Source organism: Protopterus annectens, chromosome 10.part0 (genome assembly GCF_019279795.1).
Source record: "Protopterus annectens isolate FY-2018-M chromosome 10.part0, PAN1.0, whole genome shotgun sequence".
NCBI classification, from domain to species: Eukaryota; Metazoa; Chordata; order Ceratodontiformes; family Protopteridae; genus Protopterus; species Protopterus annectens.
The window spans coordinates 798,318,584-798,343,037 of NC_056744.1; positions in this window are offsets into that span (position 1 = coordinate 798,318,584).

Consider the following 24,454-nt stretch of genomic DNA (forward strand, 5'->3'; position numbering starts at 1 on the left):
AAGCCTGAAACGTATACATGTCCACTAGCTTCCAATATAGGCTTTTGGTGTGATTATGTATCAGTAGTCTGTATGCTACTGTTGTACTTAACTGTTGTCTGACTACATGGTGAATCTATACTGTATATTGTGATCATAAAACTCTGTATAATCACATATGATGTTGGAGATGGCCTGCACTGTAGAGGTTCACAGATAGGTAGTAGGTTATCTGCCTAAGGGCATTTAGAAGCATAGCTACAGTGTGGTGGCTTTACCTGCACCATTGATGAAGTAACTGAGCCTCTGTCAAGCATAGCCAATGAAGTGATTCCAGGCAGAGTTCCTGGAAGCTGTTGAAGACCGGTGTGCTGTAGGGTGATAGAGGCACATAGTGATCTCAAAAGGGCATGTTAACATGACAAACCAACAGCATTCAATTTCCCCAACAGGTCTTACAGCTGAAGAACTGGAGTGGCTCCCCCACACCCTGGCTGTATGTGTATGGGACACATGATCCCAGGGGTGTATATACTGTTGGCCAGTCACACATCAAGGTTTCCCCTGAAGTGTGTCAGTGAGTGGCTATGCCAAATGTAGTTAGGATGTTAATGTATAGTCTCCCAATTCATGTGTCATGTCGGTATTTCTAGAAGCTCAATGGGTGTGGGTGGCTCTGCCTGTTGTATAGCCAAGCTTACACATAGGATTCATGGACATAGGAAATAGGCAGAAGGAACGTCAATGTCAATAGTGTAATGGCTACAGCATTTGCATGATATCTGTGGAGTCCTGGTTCAAATCCCAATAAAGTCAGAGATGATTTACATGTTACATAGTATACCTTAACTACAGCTTGCATATATAGGTAGTATTCCACAGAATAATAAACATTTGGAACACACAACCGGTGAAATGTGCATTAATCACCCTTGCACTACCAGTGCCTTCTCTGAGAGGTAAAATTACCACTGGCAGGATTAGAACACGCAACCATGTACACAATCTTCATAATAACCTACCACTAAGCTACCTGAGATGTACCAACGGCAGATGTGTATACTGACAGGTTAAAACACAAAAGATAGGAATGTGTGGAAATAGGACAAACCGGCATGTACCCAATGAAAGGTGTATGCTATATATATATATATGTATATATATATATATATATATATATATATATATATATATATATATATATATGTGTATGCTATATATATGGAGCATTTCTCCCCGGGCCTCTGCTGAAAACAGGCTCTGTGGAATCTAGTCGGACATTCCCGGTCAACAAATGTTAAATAAATAAATAAAAAATTAAAAAAAAAAAAAATATATATATATATATATATATATATATATATATATAATATAAATAAATCAACATATATCTAGAGAGAGAGGGAGAGAGAGAGAGAGAGAGATATGTTGATATATGGGGATATACATATATATGTAGATATATAGATAGGTTAACAACATCTACATAACCATGGAGGTACATATAAATGGGATACCTACCAAATACAGACTGCTTGACATACCGACGCGTGTAATCACGAGGCTTAAAGTTCAAAAGACCACAGTACCAAAACACCAGAAGCGCAAGGTTTAAAATCCCGATGTTAAGCAACATTTAGTCAGTGTTTCTGGTGTTGCCGTTCAGGTAGGTTACTGTGTGTAAGTGTGTTTCTGAGGTTTGTAGTGTGTGTAAGCTTGTGTTCTGAGTGTGGTGTGTGTTCTTGGGGGACTGTAATGTTTGGGTGTGGGTTTGCTTTGTACATCTGTTTGTGCGATCTCAGAGGTAGAATATTAAAGTTGGGGGGTGTGGGGGGTGCAGCCACCCACATGGGGCGTGTAGGGGGGCATGCCCACCTGCTCATACGTAGTGTAGGATGGTTTGTTTGGATGTGGTGGGTAGCAGTGTGTCTGTGTGTGCGTGTGTGTGTTCCATGTTTGTGTTACTTTTGCGAGTTAGACTGTTGTTGTCGGTAATGTGGGATATGGGACTCTGGGCCCGGTACTGTGGGCATCTGAATTTTGTGCGTTCGGGATTCCATAGGTATCCCGTATGCAGCAGTTGAAGTGTACATATATGAGTATAACATGGACCATAGCAATCACACATTCTGCCACGACAAATCTTTATGAACAAAGGATATGGAGAGTATATGCCTATACACTATTACAAATATGTGCTATGGACATGAACCAATGATAGGGTTACCACCTGTCCCACTTTGCGAGGGTCAGTCCCTCTTTGGGCGGTTGTGTCCTGACCAAATATATTAAACGTGACAAATGTCCTGAGATTATAGGACATAATTATGTCCCATATGTAATGTAATAGTTGCATACAATAGTTTTTTCTGTATCTAAAATACCTACATGTTACAAGAAACAGGATAGTCAACTAAAATGATACAAGAATAAGCTTATATTTAGGCAAAAAAGGAAAGTTCTATCCCTTGTACTGACCGTGGGTTTGTGTCGGCCTGTAAAATCTGATGTGTATCCCAAAAATGTCCCACTATGGCCATATGAAAAGGTGGCAACCCTAGCCAAAGAGGGTCAGTCACCAACACAACTCCAATGACTGCAAATACCTATGACAGAAATACACAGCTTTCATGTAGCAACACTTTATTACATTACAATGTATTGCTGAAAGGATTCAAGGACTAACATCACCTACAGGAACCAATTAACAGTGCCTTAATGAATCAGCCTGCAATTACCATAGTATTAGTCCACTAAAGGATAGGTGTTCAAATAGGGAAGGAATCCTCACGCACATATTGACTATGTATAAAAGCAGTTCCTACACACCTGCATCTGCTATGTACACCCACCAACATCACCACCACACCCAAAAAAATTACAATACAAACTGTAATAACATCACAAGTCATTCACTCACTGTACGACATCTGCAGAAGCCTTAACATACCTTGTCAGAGACACACCAACATGACCCTATGTGAAATAGTTGCTGTTATACAATGGAACAGCTGCTGATGTTACAGGGTTTCTTTGCACTAATCCCATTGCAGACAGTTGTGTGTACACCGGGAATTGTTACCCATTATTGATTAACAGCACAGTATGATACACATGTACACTAAAACAAGGATGTCTGGTGAGCACACTGTAAACCACCTAACATTTCATGCATAGCCATACAGCCTTCAGCTGCCCAAACATCCTTGCCAGACTAAAACATCTACAGAAGTATCAGGTGCAAACAAACTCTGCATAAGTAGCAATGTTCTGAAATATAACAGCTGTACTCACATGTAGAACATCTTCTAGCCATTACACACAATCCACGGGAGTCATGAAGCTAATATATCTCTGTCTGTCTCCATATAGCTTTTGAAATACATCACAAACAACACATCCAGGCCGTTTTCCTTGAAAGTAAGGCAAAGGGACAATACCCAAGTGGAGTACTCAGTTATACACCACTGTTGCCATGGTATTGGCTAATGGAGTAGCTGCACAGCTGATGTGCATCTAATTAACTATTTTGGAACACCAATTGGTGGTCAGGATAGCACATGTTACCGATATTTAACTATAAAAGGATGGCTTATCACACATTTAAACCATCTGTATATACCAGCAGAACATTACAAAGAAGACTGAATCACAAACTGAAAAGGACTGAAATAACAGTCAACGATGCCTCGGGCTACTAATAAGGTATGTAGAACACTCAGTATGTCTGTATATGTAGTACCTGTTCTGTAATATTTAAAGTGTACAAAATGCATATAGTGGAAACAGCTATCTTGTAGTGATGTATTGTTGAGCATAGTAACGCTTCTAGTATTTATGTGTGTACTGCTGTAGGTCACAAGGCAAACACCGCATACACCACAAGGGATGCTATATAAGGGCTTTGAACCCAACTAATCCTAACCAGCCGCTGCCAGTGGCAGGGTTGGTCCAACAAGTATGTGCTATAACAGGTGATAGTATATGTTGATATATTGTAACAGTAGGCATATGTATGGGTGTATTACTGAGAATAACATGTTGAAGGTTGGCCTACTGTGCAATTATGATATGCATTGTGGGATATTGTGCCAGTAACTGTGTAATGTACAGTATTGTAGGCAGATAAGTATTACAAGTTACATAGCATTACTGTTATGTTAAGCAAACATTAGTTATGCCTATTGGCATTTACAATACACAATAACAGCATACATATGACTTGTAGTCACCCGACAGTTTAACAGCATGATAGCAAAGTAAAATGGAAGAGCTAGTTAACTATCCATGCACATAAGACGTAATAAGTTCAAAGGTAGGTACTAGGCTGTCTGCCCACAGGTATTTACAAGCCTAGCTAGAGTGTGTTGGCTTCCAACACCCCCTTAGGTTAGTTCCCTGTGCCTCTGATCGCCAGAGACATTAGTTCCCTGTGCCTCTGTCTAGCAGAGCCACTGCAGTGATCCACGGGGTACATGTCTGTCTCCCATCTGCCTGTCAAGGTTTCTCTTGAAGAGTGCTAGTGAGGGGCCCTGCCTGATGTACATTGGAATCATGTTCCAAAGCATGGGGAATCTCTGGGTCAGGGATCTATCCGTCCAGCATGACCTAGTCATCGTTGTGATTAGGTGTATATCCCTAGAGCATGTGGCTCTCAGGGGCTTCTGTTTAGGTGGAACATATCCAGCAATACTGGGGTGGACATGGGCCTTGTATGTCAAGCAGAGATCACCCATGAGTATGCAGTATGCAACCGAGTACAGCTGGAGTTGGGCTGCATAGGTCATCTGTTTGAGGTCAGTAATCCTCTTGGTGTGGTATTGTTGTGGTCTTCCAAGTTGTTGCAGTTGTCTTCTAAGGTACATCCCAAATGGGGGGTTGTATCCTTCAATGGGTCTAATAAATCATGAGTAGAGAGGCACAACGGCCTCCTTTGTAATAGATGCGAACCCATTAGAGATTAGGGTGGCCACGTAGAAGGATATTTTAACCACCTTGGCATTATGGTTATCGAAGGAGAGATTGCTATCTACTGGGGTTCCCAGATCCCTTATTACCTTTTCTGTATGTAGGGGACTAGTACCTATGCAGTAGTCCATGGGTAATTAGTTTTATCCAAAGGGGATGTCTATGTACTTTGTGGCATTCAGCTTGAGGCCATGATATTGACACCAGGTATACTTCTCAGTGCGACCCTTCCAGAGGGTGTCTGTATCAGCTGGGGAAAGAATAATGGCCCCTAGTTTGCAGTTGTCTGCAAACCTTTTCAGCCAAAGCCCTCCTGTGCTTGCCTGTACCTCAGAGAAGTATATACCAAACATGAGGGGTCCTAGGACTGAGCCCTGGGGATGCCACTTGTAACTGGTCTACAGTCAGACCTAGAGTATCCAACTCCCACTGTGTGGGTTCTGTCCGTGAGCCACTTTGCAAACCATCTCATGACATAGGGGTTAATGTTCAGGTGGATAGGTATGTCAATAATACCAGAATGGGGAATGGTGTTGAAAGCCTTTGAGAGATCAAGGTAGGCTGTGTGGACCTCCTTACCCACATCTAATGCCTTGGTAACTGTCTCAAAGAATTCCACCAAGTTTAAGAGGCATGGTCTGCACTTAACCAAGGCAAACTGGGAGGGGTCAAAGGTTTGGAGGTACCCAATGTCTCTGTGACTGAGATCCATGATGATGTGCTCCATAGCCTTGCAGATCAGGCTAGTCAGGCCTATAGGGCAATAGGTCCCATGGTCCGTTGTGGTGCCACCTTTGTGGAGTGGGATAACTGTTGCTGTGTGCCATTCAGAGGCACAAAGCCTGATGTGAGGATATTATTGAACATGGTGCATAGGTGGGGAGCCAGAACATTCTGAAGTTCATGTAAAACGTAGCCTGGGATGTTGTCCAGTCCCATGGATGCTGTGATATTGGCTTTAGAGTGTGCATCTTTTACCTGCATAGTTGTGATTACAGGGACACTGCATTCTTCCTGTATAGATATGGGCCCTTTAGGGGGTGAGAGGGGAGGAAAGATAGCACTGATCCTATCTGCCAGGATGTTGGCAATATCAGTTGGTTCTATAATGTTTGTGCCTTTGTGCTGTAACTCAGAGCAGATCTGGGTGTTGACATCGAAATATTTGACATAGCTATAGAATGCTTTGTGGTTGTTGTTGGAATTAGTGGCGGCTTTGTTTCCTTAGCTAGCTTTGGAGGATTTTATAAGGGATTTCAGCTTCTTACTGAGGCTGACCAGGGAGCTTCTACATGCATGGGATTGTATTCTCTTTTGCAACAGTGTCTTCCTTCTGTTGTACAGTTTGTTTATGGCAGGGGACCACCAGATTGGCTTCCTTAATTAGGAGAATAACATCTTAGTTCTGTTTGGGATAGCATGATCCATGCACTTTTGTACTTGCTTATAGAGTGCATTTGTGTAGGATTCAGCAGTTGTAACTGTATTGTCCATCTGCATGGGTGTCATGGAGTCCACCATGTCTGTCTTAAGAAGCATGAAGTTGGCTTTGTAGACATATTATACTGTGGTTCCCTTAATGGGGGGTGGGGGCGTGATGTGGATGTCAAGGGTGTTCAGCTTATGGGCGGATCGGAACAATGAGGAGTTGACCACAGGTGTGGAACACCGATCACTCATGTTGGTAATGCCTAGGTCTAGGATATTGTTGCCCCTGGTAGGTGTGTGGATAAGTTGATCCAGGGCATCGGTGTTTATGAATTCCAGAAAGCGTTAAGCTAATGAGTTGGTACATGAGTAGTTGTCCCAGTTAATGGTGGGGTAGGTGAAGTCTCCCATTAGTAGGGTGTTCGGTTGAACCCTAATAATTTACAGTACATCAAGAAAAGAGGAGTGGGAATCTTGGGACATGGTGGGGGATCTGTAGCAAGTTACAAATTTGATTGCAGTTTAGCCCAGAGGTAGTTGCACTTGGATAACCTTGGATGCATTGTGCTAAGCAACTAGCCTGGAGGGGTGGATATCCTTAATGAATATGGACACACCTCCACCTTGGGTGTTCCGGTCCAGGTTACATGGCCGAAAAGTGTGCTATGAGTTCTAGCCTGGTAGTGCAGGAGTGCTCTCTGGAGACTTCAACCAGGTCTCAGTCATTGCACAGATATCGTTGTTCTCCATTACAAGGAGTGCCTCGAGTGAGTGCATTTTGAGATTTAGACTTCCAGCATTGAGTAGCATTACCCTCAGTTTGTGCTTGCCTGTTCCTGTTATGGTGGTGAGTATGTTATGTGAACCTTGCTTAAAGAAAGCACTATAGGGGCAGCAAGAGCCTTAGCCAGTATCCGGAATCTCACGGGTGACAGGTGCAGGCCATCTGTGCAAAGCATCATGGTCTGTCAACCATGTCATCCCAAGCAGACAGATACTGGATCCCCTTAGAATGACACCAGAAGCTTAGCCGATTGTTGAAGTCATTCATTTTGTCCTTGTACTGCGGTATCATTCTGGGCAATGGCAGAATGTTACTCAGGTCTAGGGTCAGACCTGCCTGGCCTACAAGTTCGGAGAGCTCTTCCATGTTTCTTTTCAGGTAGTCCAGGGAGGTACATCTCAAACATGGACAATGACAGAGTCATATTTGTACTTGTTGTGGAGTGACCTGAGTGCATGGGTTATGTGGCGGATCCTGTTACCCAACATGCAGCTGACAGTAACCTTCTCCTTGTTTAGTCTGGTGAGTGGGACATCAGTGTGCCTGACTATAGATTCACCTATGACTAGTGTATTGGGTACATTGATTTGCCTTATTGGCTGTGGTTGAGTGGCACACTGACTCTGTAGGCTATGTGCCATTGGGGTTGTGTTGGAGAATGGGGGCTGCTTGTGTTTCTGCTTTGGAGGTCTCTGTTGCTTAGACAGATTATTATTGAGAGCCTCCGTGAATGTTTTTGTGTTACTATGTGTGGATTATGGTGGTGTAGATTCAGTGAGACCATGTGATGAGTGTGGTGTGGTGCGAATGTTTACCTTTTCCACATGACTGTCAGGGTCAGTCTTGGTTGGAGAGAGCTTTACCTCCAGTTTGGCTAGATAAGTGCATCTCTCACAGGTTGTAGTGTTGGGTGGTAGGTGGAGAGGGTTGTCTGTGTACATTAGGCAATGTCTACATTGCCTCAAGATGTCCAGATTCATCAGACAGACAGGAGAGAACACTGGCAGCTGACCCTTGCACATGCCTGAATATAAAACTAATTTCCCCTAGATAAGTGAGGAAAGTGAGTACAAGAGCTATTTTACTCTAAGCAAGTTAGAAAAGTATGTACAAAACCTGTTTACCTCTAGGTAATGAGGAAGATTGAGTGCTATAGTAATTAGTAGCTTACGTAGTGCTTACAAGTTCTAAACAAGTGCTGAGCATGAATAAGCAATCCAGATAGGGTCTTGGATAACATAAACACACTGCCCCCCCAACAGGTACACAATCATATATCCATGTACACTACAGAGTCCCTGTACCCACAACTATGCAGGTACAAGCTGCACTCAGGCTGCATGGGACCTGTCCACATCCCAGGTTGTATCATACACATATGGCAAAACAAGTTGCTCTCCACATACACATCATGTGAAACATACCTTCATGTCAGGCTGTGTACACACTGAATGGTGCACACCAACAGGTATCACAACCCACAAAGGGGGAGACACCACTGATAATGGGAAGTACTGCACTACTACCCTGCTGAGTCTGGTCTGAAAGGCCATGAACCTTGATGAAATTATTTGATGTCAGCAGTACAGATGTAGATGACAGTAAGGTTGATTTCACACTGCATATCATAACCTTGCCAGGTCATAGGACATAATCACCCATACTGTGTTCCACCTACACTCGGTATACTAGATGTACATTCCTATGTCACAGGAGTGTTTTGCAATGGGACTGCTGGCAGAACCAACACTACAGAAGGTGTCTGAATAATACAAGCACATCACACCAGTGCCACCTACAGTAAGACAGGGTTAATTAATTGTACTCCCCCTCATTGTAGTCCATACCACACAGACTAACAGAAGGCATCTGCCTATTGAAGTATGTGAATGACTATGACCTAGGAGCAATAGCTGACTCAGAGTGTTGTGGACAACATACAGAAGGGGCTTTGTGGGTGAGGTGTGTGACATATGGCCACAATCTGACAGCTACATATTACATTGTCACCCCTATGTTAATAACCCTGTATCCATGAACTACCACCTAGGTAGCAGTCAACATAATGCACACTGTGTGTAAGGGATGCAGCTGGGCAGTTGTCTTTCCTGTGATAGTTACGTCACCACACCTGTCAGGTAGTCATATGTGGCAACCCTAATCATGACAGGGTGCCATCCATGAATATAGAGATCATTGTCCAGCCATACACAACACTCAAGTGACCCATATCAGATCACATATTTACTTTAAGGGTATTGGTCATGTTCAGATGGCCTACACCAGCCTTCCCATTCCCCATCTTCACTATGTAGCATGATGCCTACCCTGAATAAATCCATGTCCAACCCAGTGATGTTGGACATGCTACACATGCACATCCTGATCTCAAGCACATACTTCATGGACATCCACCTTCCTAGTACTAGGATCACCACATGCTGGACAGATCCTTGTCCCATAAACTTTACATAGTCCTGCCATACTATGCATTCCTGTCCATCAAAGCTGCACATCGCCCCCCCCTCTCAGACATGGTGTGATGATAAATGTATCATTAACCATGTGGATCAGTTATGTGGCACTGCTCCACCTGGCCCAAGAGACCCACCTGTTGGCTACAGCTAGGTAACCTTTCATCCTAGATTCATATAGCCTACTATTTGATTTTGACTGTACATGCTATAGTTGATATCCATCTCTGCAACTACCATCTGGCTAGCCAGTGTCCCATGTGTATCACATGTGCAACACAGGTGATACATGGCAGGATGTTGAATTGCTGTACAGTGCCATGTAGATGTATATGGCAAAAAACATACATGTAAAACCTTCCGTTAGCAAGTCTGCAGGGTCACAGGTCATGTCTGTTAAGGCAGTGTAAGTCTTTATTTGTGACATATATACAGCATCAAGGTCGACTGCATTAATGTGGACACATCCAGCCATGTGCTGATAGGTAGGAACACCAGTACAAGCAAACAGACATGCCCACATCAAGACAGCATCCACATGGAGTATGAGCAATGTAATCAGGTGACACACACATATATGTTGATAATATCCACTCACCATTGAGTGTCACATGTGTGTGACACAAACATGTCAGTGGTGTCAGTGTCATGTAGATTTGCAAAGACAACTATTTAATTGTAATAAATGCGATACACATGTATGTTCAGCTGTAGCTCTGTATGTCTCTGTGAGTTACTGTGACCTGTCTCCATCATTATGTCTTCCAAGTATGCCACATGCAGGATGATGCCCTTATCCCATACCTACATGACAATCATGATATCCTGTTCAGCCATATGCCACAGGATGCACAGCAGCGGGATGCCCTGTATATGGAACTTTGCAAGAGGGTTAATGATGTGGGTGGCCACAACCGCACATACCAGCAGGTGTGTAGACACTGTACAGACCTCATTAGACAAGCAAAGCAGTGTGCAAATGCATTCGCCAGGGAACAAGGTGCAACAGGTAGTGGGCCACCAACCCAGCCCCCACTCACACGTACCGTGGAGCTACTGGCCAACCTGGGGACACCTGCTGAACAACATCCAAAAGCCTTAGCCGATATTGTGGAGGTGTGTGTCTCTCAACCACTGAGCCTGGAGTTGCCTGGTAAGTCACTACTGCACCTATAACAACTATATTCCATATAGTTGCATGTGTCACTGTACAATATGTAATGTAACATCATATGCAAGGCATGGATACACACATGCCACTTACTATAGTATGCTACTCTGTGTATGCATACATGTGCATACACCATCGTATAGTGTATTGTATTGGTGTATGTGTTAACACGCACATTGCACCCTGTAGCTATCATACAGACGTGTATAATGCTCATACTGCTGTGTTACTCCTATTTAGGTACCTCTTGCATTCTGCTGCGACAGCAGCCCATTGCAGGTGAGACTGTTATTATTTATCAGGCATCTTAATGCACAGATCTATCTGCCATGTGGCCATTTACCACATGTACACATAATGTATGGTCCTGTCACAATATTCAGGTCGGACCTGCAGTGCATCACAATGGCTACCCATGTGCAACACTTGCAAACTATGTGAAACACCGACATGAAACCTCACAAACTGTCATTGCCAGATGTGTGGACAGCTGTGCATACAATGGTGGAGGTGCTGTTCACTGTAGGGACATGTACTACAGATCAGAACTACACATGTGGGGAATACAAACAGTACTACACAGTGAGCTGGAGTATAGCCAGCCCACAGGATTCACTGGTGTGGATCATAGCCCTGCTATGAATGTCACACAATGTGATGTGCTATCTTGACATGTCCATAACATCTAGCGGCCTGGCTGCAACACTGCCTAACTATCCTGAAAAACATATCTCACATACCAAACATACCACCCTTTGTCTGCATAACCCTGTCGTCAGTGGAGCATATGGCATCTATGGGTGTATGTTAAATGGGACAACACAGACATGTGAAATAGATGCCCATCTCAATAATTTGGCCAACACATGTGCACACATGGCCATGGAGGATGGTCAGAGACATGAAGCAACACAAACAGTAGATGGCATGTTCTTGTGTGTACACCCTGTCATACATTGGCTACACATGGTCCAACTATGGCCTTTGTGTAATGGTTATATTGCAGATGTGGAACACTAGACATCCTACAGGCCTGTGCACATCTTGTGTAGGCGTGACATCAATCCACCACATAAGATGTGTTAAACATCTTGAGTGTGTCACGACATGGCAGCAGTCACCTGTACAGTATCCACATCAGCCCACAGATACAGTACATTCCCCTTGCTGGTGTTGGACATCAATGCCATCCTTGCTCCTTGTGTGTGTGTGTGTGTGTGTGTGTGTGTGTGTGTGTGTGTGTGTGTGTGTGTGTGTGTGTGTGTGTGTGTGTGTGTGGTACACAGATGTCATGTGGGACATGGTGCAGAGATGTGTTCACCATGTCTGGCCATAGTTGCCAGACAGCAGCAATATGGTTGCAGATGTGCAGGGGTGTAATTCATATACACTTCAGTGACATTTGTCACACATTCCACATCATGGATTACTGGGTATACACCTCAGTGACGTGGGTCACATTCCACAGTATATATGTAATGTATCTGAACACAGTCATGGCTATGAACTGTGTCTGTAACTCACACTGTATAGCAATAGAGACACCTCATAATTCCCTGCAATGGCCATGCACATCAGCTAAATGTGCAGTATATCTGTAGGGTGGACAGACAACACTGCATTGAGACACCATTAAGCCACTGTATATTTGACAGGACACCATTGTGTTAAACATGTATGCATGTCATTGCACACATCAGCACATCACATGTCATACTACATGTGATTGTCAAGGTCATATGCCACACATCAGGCAGGTGTACTGTTAACCTGTGCTGGTCTACATGGTGTAACACAGGGATGTATGCTAACTACTACTATGATTGTGTAATTTGCATGCCTTCTGCTATGACACATTCATGCTGTTGTGTGCAACCCAGGGATGTATGATAACTACCATTATTATTGTCTGCGCTGCATGTCGTCTGCCGTATCACATGCATGTTGCATGCCTTCTGTCATATCACATGCATGTTGGGTGCCATAATGTGTGTGTGTGTGTGTGTGTGTGTGTGTGTGTGTGTGTGTGTGTGTGTGTGTGTGTGTGTGTGTGTGTGTGTGTGTGTGTGTGTGTGTCTGTATGTCTATTGTATAGATTGTAATATACAGTTCTTCTCTGCCCCTCACAGGTGATGTAGGTGCGTTGCCCTCCTGCGGCCCATCTGATGTTAGTGTTCCCGCAGACTCTAGCGGTGATGATGAACATATGATTGAGGCACAGGCAGGGTTGTCAGGGGCTGAATCTGTGCCATTGGTTGCCATTTCACCTATATCCCCCTCATCCCTGCACACAGATCTCATGCCTACACATACCCCATCACCAGTGGACATAGAGGAAGGACAGTTGGCGTGTGGTAGCTTGGATCAGGAAAGTGTGGGGGCTATGGAAGGTGTGCCTGCACACCATGGTGTCAGCCAACTGACTGGAGATGCCCCACACAGGCATGTGCCAGTGCTGCTCGTAGGAGGACCTCTGGCCAACATGCCCCTGCAAGACAGAGCAGCTGGTGTCACCAGATGCATGTTTCAGGCTGTAATGGAGGCACAGGCACATGCTGAATGGCACAACAGAGAAGATCAGAGGCTTCAGAGGGCTGCTGTCCATTCTTTAAACAACAACATCCAGGCAATGGTAAATGCTCAACAGCAGATTGCTGAAGCTTTGGATAGATGATTGGGTGAAATGGTTGGGGTTCTTGACCATGGCATGACAATCCGTGAGCATGAGCTGTCTGTGTTGGAACATCTGGTAGGAGTGAGGCGCCGGGCACGTGGACGTAGGCCTGCTACATCACCTGTTTCAGGTCTATGTGAATGAGCTACCTCACATTCCTGCACCCATAGTGGCGGTAGCAGCAGCAGTGCAGGTGGTGCTGTGCTGTTCACACCATGACACCGCAGGCCACATGCACGTGGCCCTGGATGGTCCCAACAGGGACATGGTTCCAGTGTGCAAGTGTCATCAGACAGTACCCAATCTGCATTTATGCCTGGTAGTGCCCATGCAACCCCTGGCAGGCACAGGTCACATGGCCGTAGCCAGACACCGTGAACTGTAAAACCTGGCCTGTACAGTCTGGAGCTGTCAATAATACCCCTGTGTAGGCCAGCCACATACCAGAACTGTGTGTATCCATACACACACACACACACACCGGAAACATATGTAGGGCACCGCAACACACACATGCATAACATCCACACAAGCCCAATTAGATCAAAGGCCCTAACCCAGACACATGATGCCATCCAAAGGTGCAGCCTAGCCTCTGGCAAACATTATCACCCTGTGCATATGATGATGCCTGTGCCACATCTCTGACATCCACACCATCGGTTCGGGGACATGCTCATATGGTCTGATGCACCGGGTGAGCAGACTAGGAAGATAAGTGTAGTTCACAATTGTTGAGTACTGTTGAGAGGCAGCAGACGTACCATGTACTACAGGTGTACAATGCATTTCGTACTGTTAACAGTATGTGTCTTGTGTAACAGAAGTAACTACATGTTGGTCATGATGTTCTGCTTTCCTCCTTCAGGTCTAATTGCACGTGCTGGTGGATGTCAGTGTTTGCAGTTAGTGTTCCATATGTCAATGTGGACTACTCACAGGTATGTATGAATATACCAGCATGCACCTTGTAGCTGTGACATCACAGTGAGAATGTCCCATGTTCCAAACATGTCTACCGATCCAAGAGCATGATAGCTGTGTATTAAGCTACTGTGGCTACAGACGTCACATCCATACTGGGTGACATCACAGGTACAGTTACATGGAGTGGTGAGGTAAGAAAATGGTCTAGATGATTACAAGGCTAGAGGCCATTGGGAAGTGTGATGCCTCATTGGGAAACAGTAATACACATTCCTTGACAGGATGCCAACACATAACTGCACCCACACACACAGGTATTGACACACATGTAATCAGTGACACAGTAACACACCCACACAGTCATGGATTCACCAACACAGTAACACACACTCACACACAGTTGCTGCTGTTGAGGTGAGGACCCCTGCCTATGTGCAAATCATCATTTCAGTACTGTGCACCTACATGATGTGCCACAGAGAATACACATGTACAGGTAGTCAGTATGGCCTAAGATCGGGGATATCAACATGCATAGTAGATTGCATCGCCTAGATGGGGTGAGGTGTCTTATCAATTCAGTATGGTAACATAAATCCTCACTCCAGGGACCAGACAGCCATACATACACACACACACACACACACACACACACACACACACACACACACACACACACACACACACACACACACACACACACACACACACACACACACTGTGGCATTCACTAATGAATACACCTATGTCACACACATACAGATACCTCACATGTGTGAGATACACACCCCTGCCTATGTCCTGATCTCTACATTGCAGTCTGTACAGATGTCTACACTAGTGTACAGGAGAGTGAGTAACAATTTAAGTGTATTCCCCACCATACTTGACATATATGGACACACACGCAACCACACATGCCAGTATTGTGAATCAAACATCTGCCTAGCTCATGATATGTATGACAGACTTACAGCAGTATTGCACGCGTTACAAAGTGTACTGATGCTTCCTTTGGCAACAGTGCTGATATATGCACATGGGAGGTCTTAACTGTTACAGGTATCAAGTGATTTACTTTCGGAGTCACCCTGACCGCTATCTATGTTGTGTGTTATGCCCTTCAATTAACAAAACCATTGCTTACCGGTTACACAGATTATTGTAGGACCACTTGTGACACACCTGTGAGCTGTCCTCAGCAAACATCCATCTGCAAAGATGCCCCACCACTTAGTTATTTCCACACATCTGTCCATACTTGAGGTACATCTTTCTGTACATTCAGCATATCATCATATACAGTTGGCAATGTTGAAGCTGCATTGCAACTGCATGATATACTAAAATACATGTCACCTGCATACATCAGCACCTGCACACGCATGGTATCTGAACGCACATCACTACATGTACATGTGTGTAGGTCCTACAATCCTGTCATTTGGGCATGTTTGTAGGCATTGTAATTGGTGGACATTTGTAATGACATACATGACACATGGACTGTTGTATGATATGATAGGTGTAATGGGTGACTGGTACAGAGGGAATGTTATCTCTGTCAACATTGATATCACACTTTATGTACTGTTAGCATTCAGCAGCCTACATTCCATATGCATGTGTGTAATGGCTGTAGCCACCTGTCTGCACAAAGGACAGCAACAGCTATGCTACTTACATGTATGTTGTGTGTGTGTGTGTGTGTGTGTGTGTGTGTGTGTGTGTGTGTGTGTGTGTGTGTGTGTGTGTGTGTGTGTAGCATGTGCATATCCAGGGCAGGTACATGTATGTCATATCCAAACATGAGGGTGTTTACTGGTGTACAGCAACAGTCATCTGCTAATGCTGTAAATGACCGAGGGCCTCTGGTATGTGTACAGTTGACCTAGTTACAGACAGTGGTATCATTGCATTGCATAACACATGATGCAACTGTGTCAGTACATGGGTACTCTCTACAGTTGATGTAGAGCTTGGTGCAGTCCACTGGTCAAGGGTCACATGCTGGTGTACTCTTATATGTCCTACAACATGTATGGATGTGTGTTGGTCTGAGGGCATGGTGGTGTCTGAGGTTTACATCCTAGAATGCAGCATTTGACACTGTGTCCTGCACCTGACTCATCTGTGATGCCTTTTTGTGGGAGTACCGGTAAGTAGATGTGAGTGGCCTCTATGTATGTGGGGACACCACCACCTGGAACGGTCCGTACCTGTGTTATGGCCAACATCTCTGGTTCTGAGGTATATGGTGGTAGTGCTATTGTGCACTACAGAGCCTTCAGCCAGGTGTTCCTCACTGCACAGATGTCAGTACTCCCCACTGATGGATCTACAGTGAGCAGTTGTGATTATGGATGCTACACATCTAGCACTGGTTAGCATAAGCATACAATGCAGCTGTCCTCTAGGTGTCAGGGTGTTATCCTGTGTTTAGGACATTTGCCTTGGAATGGCACTATATGGGCGAATGTGACTTGGGCATCATCCCCACTCCCTTGAATCATGGATGCATGTGATGTGTGTCAAAGGCCTGTCTACTTCAAGTCATATCATCCCAGAATGACAAACACTGGACAACCTCGTAATTACAGCAGGACATTGGCTCATTGTGTTGGTCAAGCAGTTACCACTCCTAGCAAGGCTCATTGTGTTGGTCAAGCAGTTGCCACTCCTAGCAAGACATCACTACGAGTGGAGGTATTGTGCTTGGTATAGGATGGCACATCTAAGGTGACGGACAGCAGCAGATGTTGTGTATAGACCGGTGTCAGATATATGTAGAGCAGCATTCCTGCTAACAATGACAACTACTAACACCAGAGTACATTACAGTGTGTTCTTTATGTCTAACTGTAATAGCATGGCCACTGTGGCCTTCCGTGTTTAGAATCAGAGTGCATCCCAGACAGCCCTGTGCTACTAAGTGTGTGAGCATGCCCAGTGATACCTTGTGTTGGTTATGTGCCTCTATGTGTATGGGCATGGCCATTGTAACCCTGTATAGTGATAGTAGTCATCCATTCCACAGATGGGCATACTCCAGGTCAGGATGGATTCCTACTTTAAACACACAGGTTCACAGGTATGTACATCTTAACTGCCAGCATCCCTGTTGATGTCCGCATTCCTAGAAGGTCATAATGACATCCTTGAAATGTGTAGTCTGTGTGGTGCGACTCATAACTACGTAGCATTGTAATAGTGATCTGTAGAGAGGCAGGTGTTCCGTTCCCACCACTGGTATGTGTGTGTGTTTGTCCCTGTCTGCCTGAGGACTGAATAATGCTTTTAGACTGCTCACACTCCATACAATTCCTATACCTGCCTTTGGCAAGGCTGATGATGTCACCCACCTAGAAATACACCTCTGGGAGTGCTGTGTCCCAGTAATCTCAGTAGCGTGTTCTGTAACTGTGTAATGCTGTAGTGTAATAAAGTAGTTAGGTCGATGTTCTAATCCCATACTTGCCAAGTCTGTGTGTGTGTGTTTGTCTCCATATGCCTGAGGACTGAATAATGCTTTTAGACTGCTCACACTCCATACAATTCCTATATCCACCTTTGGCAAGGCTGATGATGTCACCCAACTACAAATACACCTCTGGGAGTGCTGTGTCCCAGTAATCTCGGTAGTGCATTCTGTAACTGCGTAATGCTGTAGTATAACAAAGTAGTTAGGTCAGTATTCTAATCCCAGACTTGCCAAGTGTGTGTGTGTGTGTGTGTGTGTGTGTGTGTGTGTGTGTGTGTTTGTTCCTGTTTGCCTAAAGACTGAGTAATGCTTTTAGACTGCTCACACTCCATACAATTCCTATACCCGCCTTTGGCAAGACTGATGATGTCACCCACCTACAAATACACCTCTGGGAGTGCTGTGTCCCAGTAATCTCAGTAGTGCATTTTGTATTTGTGTAATGCTGTAGTGTAATAAAGCAGTTAGGTTGGTGTTCTAATCCCAGACTTGCCAAGTGTGTGTGTGTGTGTGTGTCTGTGTGTTTGTCCCCATCTGCCTGAGGACTGAATACTGCTTTTAGACTGCTCACACTCCATACAATTCCTATACCCCCCTTTGGCAAGGCTGATGATGTCACCCACCTACAAATACACCTCTGGGAGTGCTGTATCCCAGTAATCTCGGTAGTGCATTCTGTAACTGAGTAATGATGTAGTGTAATAAAGTAGTTAGGTGGGTGTTCTAATCCTAGACTTGCCAAGTGTGTGTGTTTGTGTGTGTATGTTTGTCCCCATCTGCCTGAGGACTGAATAATGCTTTTAGACTGCTCACACTCCATACAATTCCTATACCCACCTTTGGCAAGGCTGATGATGTCACCCACCTACAAATACACCTCTGGGAGTGCTGTGTCCCAGTAATCTTGATAGCGCATTCTGTAACTGTGTAATACGGTAGTGTAATAAAGTAGTTAGGTCGGTGTTTTAATCCTAGACTTGCCAAGTATGTGTGTGTGTGTGTGTGTGTGTGTGTGTGTGTGTGTGTGTGTGTGTGTGTGTGTGTGTGTGTGTGTGTGTGTGTGTTTGTGTGTTTGTCCCCATCTGCCTGAGGACTGAATAATGCTTTTAGACTTCTCACACTCCATACAATTCCTATACCCACCTTTGGCAAGGCTGATGATGTCACCCACCTAGAAAAACACCTCTGGGAGTACTGTAACTCAGTAATTTGGGTAGCGCATTCTGTAACTGTGTAATGCTGTAGTGTACTAAAGTAGTTAGGTCGGTGTTCTAATCCCAGACATGCCAGGTGTGTGTGGGTGTGTGGCTGCCTGCGTGAGACAAGTACAGTGTTTTGTAGAGTATGCACTCTCTGTACAAATCACATGACCACCTTTGTCAATCCTGCAGTTGTCACCCACCTAGGTCTACACCTGTAGGTGTGCTGTAACCCAGTATTTGCCATACCGCATGCCCTAAAAGTGTATTGATACGGTAGGTAGAGGTTCATATACAGGACATGGCAAGTATGTGTTTGTCTGTCAGAGTCTGTGTAGAGATGGCTGTGAGTGTCTTACCATTGGACAATGTTGGGTGCGGATTTTGTAGTTTTCCTTTATGGTGTCCGTCTTATGACACATTGGCCACCTCACGAGGAGTACAACTGTCAATCAGCCATGGGACTGTGTTGGCAAGCCATACCCCTACATCTGGCAAAAGGCTTGGTGAACAACTTATGCAACCCTACTAGTACCTGGTATATGTCCTGTACCCATGTGCCATGCACAAACACAGTTGCCTAGGATATCCCACTATGTTGCTAGTACCATGCACATTGATGACAGATAGCAGGCATGGTATGAATGCAGTGGCCTGCAGAGGACATGGCACCCTGTACAGTGGTACAATAGGCACATATTTGCGGACATTGTGCCTTCACTATGTTCCCCACTGGATGCCTGCAACATATGTGGTGCCATCAAATGTGATCCACAGAGGCCATACAATGCCGTACACATGTGCCCTGTATGGACCAATGCCACTGACACCAGGGAATACCTGTATCATACTATCAATGTAGGTGCAGGGTCAACCTGCTGACTATAAGCAGGTTTTGCCACACCAGGACAGTATTGGCATATCGGGGGTTAAGTCTGTGTACACAACATGTGCCTGCCAATCCAGGTACACCTGTACATGTCATTGTACAGTATTGTGGGACATGCACATCCCAGGCAATGTCCATGTGAAGGACTATCAAACACAGACATGGCATGCATTGCAAAGCTATGGCCATACACATTGGTAACCAGAATGTCAGGGCAGATCATGCAGTAGCCATCTGTGTGGGACATTGCAGACACTACACCCCTGCACTGCACACCATTATCGGTTGACGCGATGCCAAGGGTTACCCCTCATCCAGCCTTGTACAGTCATCTTGCACAGCCAACCACCACACACCCATGCAGCAATGCATACATGCATGTCAGTACTGACACCTTGTGTCTGCGTGTGGGTTATGATGCTCTCAACCACAGTCACTCCCAGTATTACCCTCTTTGGCATACCAACAGATGTCAAACACTTTCACATGCCCTAGCCCATAGAACCACCAGATATCCCCTGTGGTGCATGTAGTCCTGTGCATTACTGCAGTGTGGCAAATGAAGTAGTTAGGGTGTGTATTTGTGGCCCTGGAAAAGACTGTCATTGCGAGTCCATTAGAGAGTGTGGTTGTGGTGACAATGGCATCCGTTCACGTGGACAGGATTGTGTGCCACACCTAATGTATGTCTACTATATCTCTGTTGCAGATGTCTCTCACCTACACACATATGTTCTTACAGCACAGCAACATGTCGGCTTTGTGGCACATGTAGTAATGTCATGCACATGTAATAGTAATGACTAGTCAGTCAGGGATTTGACCCCTGTACTGTTAGGCATTTGGCAGATGTTGCTTAGGGTTAAGTCTCCAAGTCCTTCTCTGGTGTGCTTTGCCTATCCCACCCACACATTCTCTGGTGGATGTGGAGGTGTACACCTGCTCAGCAGCAGCATGTGTATTGTAAGTGATGGACATGATCAGGTGATGGTCTCTGCACCTATTGCAGTCCTCCTCTAGCTGATTGCATGTGGAACAGCTGTGATGGTGTTCCCATTGCCATTCGCATGATAAACACAGTACACTATCTAGGAAAAACATGTTGGTATTTGGCCATGACAGTCGCTGTGAGTGGTACCTGGATGTGGTGTTCTGACATGGCATCACAGATGATATTTGGATATACCTCAAACATCATACACAGTGGGAAATAGCCTAAAGACAGGAGGGTGATGTGCCACACATGACTATAGCATGTAAGTGTAGCTATACTGCATTGAGACTACTGCCTGTTTAACATGTTGTGTGTGGTAATGGCTATTCTGCATGTTTTAATACAGACATGACAGTACTCTGTTCATGAGGGGCCCACATCTGTAGGGCCATCTGTGAACTGGTCAGTGTGTGGAACCATTTGTTTCCTGTGTTACACACTGAACACACATCTGTGCACAGCAGGAGCATAGTGTGAGGATTGCAGACAGTACATGATGATAGGGATGTGTTACTGCCATTGCATTCCTGACTGGACATATGTCACATGAAACAGTGGCATGACAGACACTGTCTGGGTTTCCCAGTGACAAGCCAATAATGCGCAACTGTTCATAGCTGTGGTCACATGTCTACTACACATTGTACAGATGGCATGCAGTATATATGCATGTGTTGTGCTCCCTCTGCAAATGTATACTATCTTGTGTGTTGGGTTGATGGTGATATCTATGCATACTTTTGTAGGTAATCCTGCATGCTGTTGTCTATCACTAAGCCGTATGTGGGTTTAAACTGCAACACCATAGGCTGAATGGGTTGGGAGGTCCCGGCAGAACCTCCTGTCCCACTTCAGCTGATCATGGCACTGGGCACCAGCACATCTGGGGCTCAGCCTTGGACATCAACCTCTGTTGGCTCTGCACCACCTTCTGGTGGTACCACCACTGAGGATGGGGCATGTCCCCCCTGGGAGCAGGACCAGACAGGTACATGTCTGCTGTTGTGCGGTCCTGGATGTGCTGCGTTGGGGGCTTACTAAGGGGTTCTGAATCCCGATACGCAAGCTCAAGGGCGGAGTGTCACATTTACAGGGTGATGTTGCCCCTCCAGGACAGCCCCCAGCACTGCCTCCTTTGCAGCTGTTTAGGTGCAGTGGCGGCTGCCCATGGCTGGGGACCTCTGTCCCACTGTTCCCATGGGCTTGTGAATGCTGAACACTCATCCCCATCCGAGGTGTATCCCCCCACATGTGTCATATACCAACCCTGTATGCTGTCTTGTCTGTGATCTTACCCTACCTATCCTCCACAGCCATACCTACACTCCTTCCCCCACATCCGACCCTCACCCTATAGAAACATAAGGCCAATAGGCTCCTAGGACAACATCTGCACTATACATAGCTGCCCATTTCACACATGTGCCCACTGGACACATCTAACCCTTGTAATATGCATCACAACATACTCCTGTTATCCTCACCCCTGTTCCTCAGGGGCACAATCCTGGTATGCACATCACTCCTAAATGGTCCAGGTACACGTGATAAGGATGACCCCATTGTACACACAACACTACCAGTCCCTCTATGGTTACCCCATTTACATTTATCATGATGAGGATGTTGCACACAGCACCTTGCATGAGTACTGTTCACACATAATGATTGAACAGGTACTGTTGTGTTACTGTACATTACATAAACAGAGTGATGTATACGGCCAATGTACAACTGTTTGTCTGTATGAATGACACATGTCTAAGGGAGTCTTGAGATTACATAGAACAACACCACTACATAATACAGGCATCACTGGTGTTTCCCGTTTCATTCATTTGTAATGCTTTGTTGCTACATGGTATGTTCCTGATATATCTCTATATATGTATGTACCTATATGCTGGACATAACCACTCACATATACATCTACATGATGGGATACATTCCTATTCTGTTGAATGACTGATCTGTATGATATGTTTGTGGTACTGTCCATTGTCTGTATGTCTGCCATGGCGTATTGGTAAATCACATTAGCTGTGTGTGCAGGGTCTTGATTCCGAGCCTTGCAGAGGATGTTTATTTGGTCTCAGGGCAGAACAAGGCCATTGGATACAGAGGGAGTAAGGCACATTAAAGCAGTTGTGAGCGGGTGTGCATGGGTTTGCGTGGTGGTAAGCAATGCTAACCTCTGGTTATAGCTTCTTACACTCGTTTAGCCTCTACATTGCTTTACCAGTGCAATACTCGCATACTGGTAGCCAAACAGGCTTCCACCCACTCTCTCCCGCACCTGCAAATGCACCGACATTGGTGCTTGAATCTGAAACTCACACCCCTGGGTGGGAGCGAGGATCACAATATTACCTTGTGATGCATATTACATCGGATTACATGCCTACAGTATCGGGAATGGCTGCCCATTAGGCGATGGCATGCTGTTCGACTGTATGGAATCGGCAGCCTGTCCAGTGATTTATTCATATTATTTGTGTGCTCCTCTTACAATCTGCTCCCGTCTGGCTGATACATGGGAACTGAGACTCTAGACAAGTAATTGGGTTTTGGGACCCACATCTGTCGGCTGAGTCATGCTACTGCATACCTATTATAGGGTTGCCACCTTTTCAATTGCCCAAGGTGGGACTTTTATGTAGAGACGTCAGATTTTGCAGGGCAAAACATACCCACAGCCAGTACAAAGGAAATAACTTCACTGTTTTGCCTAAATAAAAGCTTATTCTTGTAGCATTATAGTTGCTTATTCTGTTTCTTATAACATTTAGGTGTTTCAGATACAAAATAATTGTTTTATGCAACTACTACAGACAATATAGGAAATCTTTGTCCTAAAATCTTAGGACATTTGCCATATTTTTAATTATGTTGCAGGACACAGCTGCCCAAAGGGGACTGTCCCTCGCAAAGGTGGACAGGTGGTAACCCTAACCTATTCTATCATGTTTCTAAGATAGTCAGAGGAATATGTGCTTTCTGTCACTATCAGACCTCTCATACGAATGGGGAATAATGAACACTGAATCAGGGACACTGCATAACAACATCAAGGACACATTTAGAAGTTTGGTGCTATTAACCTGACACATTGACAGACCCAGAGCATATGTAGTCATACACATTGTCTGAGGTACATGCTGTTTATGACTCTTACATGTTGTCATTATTCATTACATGTATTCCACCACCTTTCCTCCTAATATCACTAGTTCTAGAAGGGTTTAGGTGGGACAGCGTTAAAATCTGAGTTGGAATCACAGACGTTCCTGGTAATCGGGGACAGTTCTATGGTATGGTCCCTATATGTTCCCCCAATAGTTTACAGACTATCCAGTGGATGTGCTGTTAGGGTTTGGGAGGTATGGGGATCTGCTATGCCCACATCGGAATATTACTTACATCCACGGGGCAGTCCTAATATGGCTCTGCCAGCCAACACCTGCACGCCTAAGCCCATAATCGCAT